Here is a 3,914-nt window from a genome sequence, read left to right as displayed (position 1 = left end):
GAACATAAGACCTATTGGGTAACCAGATTCCTGAACCTTGATGCCAAGTTAGCTGGAGAAAAACGATTGCTTCAGTTAAATGAGCTAGAGGAATTTAGACTCAATGCTTTCGAGAATGCAAAAATTTACAAAGAAAAAGCAAAAAGATGGCATGATAAGAAATTATCATCCAGAGTCTTTGAGCCGGGGCAGAAAGTTCTGCTATTTAATTCTAGGCTCAAATTATTCCCCGGGAAATTAAAATCCCGGTGGAGAGGTCCATATGTAATTACAAGTGTATCACCATATGGATACGTAGAGCTTCAGGATAATGACTCTAACAAAAAGTTCATTGTTAATGGACAGAGAGTTAACATTATCTTGAAAGCAATTTTGAGCAAGAATGCTCAAAACTGAGACTTAATTAAAGCTCACTAATAGTCCAACTAACGACATTAAAGAAGCGCTTGCTGGGAGGCAACCTAGCCATTCACAAAATTTAATTTTATTTGTTTTTGTTAATTAATTGATTTTTACAGGTATATGTCAAAGTATCTTCAAGGTAAAAAAAAAAAGCAATTGATTGAATTTACAGAGTTACAGGAGAATTTGGAAGCTCACTGGCGTGAAAAAGCCAGTAAGAAATGTTTTGGGCGTTGAACGCCCAAAAGAAGCATCCACTCGGCGTTCAACGCAGTAAGGATAGCCTTCTGGGCGTTTAACGCCAGAATTACAGCATCCTGGGCGTTTAGAAAAACGCCCAGTGACAAAGGACTACCTGGCGTTCAACGCCAGAAAGAAGCAACAGCTGGGCGTTGAATGCCCAGGAGAAGCAGCAATTGGGCGTTAAACGCCCAAAACATGCAGCATTTGGGCGTTTAACGCCAGGATGGTGGGGAGGAGGTAAAATTCATTTTTCTTTACAAATTTTCCAAATTTTTGTGTTTCAAATCATGATTTCTTGCATAAACATGTTTCAAAATGTCCTCCTTCAAATCAAAATAGTTTTCTAAGAACCCTAATTTCTAAAATCCCTTTTTCAAAAATAATATAGCTTCATACATAAACATAAACCTTTTTCCAATCCAATCCAACTCTTTTTCCAATTTTTTAAAAAACTTAATTATCTTTTAAAATCTTTTTCAAATTAAAAATTCAGATTTATTTTTAAATATCATCTTTTTAAATTATATCCTTTTCTTATCATATTTATCTTTTATAAATCATATCTTTTATCTTATATCTTTCATCTTGTTGCTCAGATTAGGTAATTTTCTTTTCAAAAATTTTTCAAAAATCTTTTTCAAAATTTTTCTTTTCTTTTTCGTTTTTCCAAATTTTATTTTCGAAAAATATAATAAAAATACAAAAAATCATAAAATCATAAAAATAAAAATATTTTGTGTTTCTTGTTTGAGTCTTGAGTCAATTTTTAAGTTTGGTGTCAATTGCATATTTTTAAAATTTATGCATTATTTTCGAAAATTCCATGCATTCATAGTGTTCTTCATGATCTTTAAGTTGTTCTTGACAAGTCTTCTTGTTTGATCTTGATGTTTTCTTGTTTTGTGTTGTTTGTTGTTTTTCATATGCATTTTTCATTTGTTAGAGTCCATGCATTAAAGATTTCTAAGTTTGGTGTCTTGCATGTCTTCTTTGCATCAAAAATTTTTTAAAAATATGTTCTTGATGTTCATCATGATCTTCAAAGTGTTCTTGGTGTTCATCTTGACATTCATAGTGTTCTTGCATGCATTCCTTGTTTTGATCCAAAAAGAAAAGAGAAAAACACAATTATGACGTTTTAATTTTAATTGTTTTTCACTCTCATAATTAAAATTTCAAAAATCAAAAAAATATCTTTTCCTTATTTCCCTCCAAATTTTCGAAATTTTGGGTTGACTTGGTCAAAAATTTTTAAAATTAGTTGTTTCTTACAAGTCAAGTCACCATTTCAATTTTAAAAATCTTATCTTTTTAAATTCTTTTTCAAATTATTTTCAAAATCTTTTTTCTTATCTTTATATCAAATTTTCAAAAACTCACTAACAATTAATGTGATTGATTCAAAAATTTGAAATTTGTTACTTTCTTGTTAAGAAAGGTTCAATCTTTAAAGTTCTAGAATCTTATCTTGTAGTTTCTTGTTAGTGAAGTAAGTAATTTTAAATTTAAAAATTAAATCTTTTTCAAACATATCTTATCATATCTTTTTCAAAATTTTATCTTTTTCAAAAATTTAATTTCAAAATATCTTATCTAACTTCTTATCTTCTTATCTTTTCAAATTTGATTTTAATATCTTTTTCAACTAACTCTTTGACTTTGTGTTTGTTTCTTATCTTTTTCAAACCACCTAACTACTTTTTCCTCTCTAATTTTCGAAAATATCTCATCTCTTTTTCAAAAAACTCTTTTTGTTTTAAATTTTAATTTTAATCTTATCTTATCTTTAATTTTCAAAAATACTAACCTCTTTTTCAAAATTATTTTCGAAATTCTCCCTCTCTTTTCTTATTCTATTTAATTATTTATTTACTAACACTTCTCTTCACCTCTCTTCATCTAAAAATCCGAACCTATTCTTCTTCACTCTTCTCCCCTTTCTTCTTCTACTAACATAAAGGAATCTCTATACTGTGACATAGAGGATTCCTCTTCTTTTCTTGTTTTCTTCTCTTTCATATGAGCAGGAACAAGGAAAAAGGCACTCTTATTGAAATTGATCCTGAACCTGAAAGGACTCTGAAGAGAAAACTAAGAGAAGCTAAATTACAACAATCTAAAGGTAACCTTTCAGAAATATTAGAACAAGAGAAGGAGATGGCAGTCGAACCCAACAACAATAATGCAAGGAGAATGCTTGGTGACTTCACAAAACCAACGTCCAAATTTGATGGAAGAAGCATCTCCATTCCTGCCATTGGAGCCAATAATTTTGAGCTGAAACCTCAGCTAGTTGCCTTAATGCAACAAAACTGCAAGTTCTATGGACTTCCATCTGAAGATCCTTATCGGTTTTTAACTGAGTTCTTGCAGATCTGTGAGACTGTTAAGACAAATGGAGTAGATCCTGAAGTCTACAGGCTCATGCTTTTCCCTTTTGCTGTAAGAGACAGAGCTAGAATATGGTTGGATTCACAAACTAAGGATAGCCTGGACTCCTGGGAGAAGCTGGTCACGGCCTTCTTGGATAATTTCTTTCCTCCTCAAAAGCTGAGCAAGCTTAGAGTGGATGTTCAGACCTTCAAACAAAAAGATGGTGAATCCCTCTATGAAGCTTGGGAAAGATACAAGCAGTTGACCAAAAGGTGTCCATCTGACATGTTTTCAGAATGGACCGTATTAGATATATTCTATTATGGTCTATCTAAGTTTTCAAAAATGTCATTGGACCATTCTACAGGTGGATCCATCCACCTAAAGAAAACACCTGCAGAAGCTCAGGAACTCATTGACATGATTGCAAATAACCAATTCATGTACACTTCTGAGAGGAATTCCGTGAATAATGGGACACCTCAGAGGAAGGGAATTGATGCTCTGAATACCATATTGGCTCAGAACAAGGTGTTGACTCAGCAAGTCAACATGATCTCTCAAAGTCTGAATGGATGGCAAAATGCATCCAACAGTACTAAAGAGGCAGCTTCTGAAGAAGCTTATGATCCTGAGAACCCTGCAATGGTAAAGGTTAATTAAATGGGTGAACCTTATGGAAACACCTATAATTCATCATGGAGAAATCATCCAAATTTCTCATGGAAGGATCAACAAAAGCCTCAACAAGGCTTTAACAATGGTGGACGCAATAGGCTGAGCAATAGCAAGCCTTTTCCATCATCTTCTCAGCAACAGACAGAGAATTCTGAACAAAACACTTCTAATTTAGCCAATCTAGTTTTTGATCTGTCAAAAGCCACTTTCAGTTTCAT

General features: G+C 32.5%; 1 non-coding gene across 1 annotated transcript; it reads right to left on the bottom strand.

Moving 5' to 3' along the window:
- Positions 1-3,201: 3,201 nt before the first annotated feature.
- On the bottom strand, positions 3,202-3,305 carry LOC112805056 (small nucleolar RNA R71). Its single transcript, XR_003203668.1, has one exon. It is a non-coding gene; the product is annotated as a small nucleolar RNA R71 (small nucleolar RNA).
- Between the last annotated feature and the right edge of the window lie 609 nt (positions 3,306-3,914).

Source organism: Arachis hypogaea, chromosome 5, assembly GCF_003086295.3.
Source record: "Arachis hypogaea cultivar Tifrunner chromosome 5, arahy.Tifrunner.gnm2.J5K5, whole genome shotgun sequence".
NCBI classification, from domain to species: Eukaryota; Viridiplantae; Streptophyta; class Magnoliopsida; order Fabales; family Fabaceae; genus Arachis; species Arachis hypogaea.
This window is presented reverse-complemented; position numbering and strand designations above follow the sequence as displayed.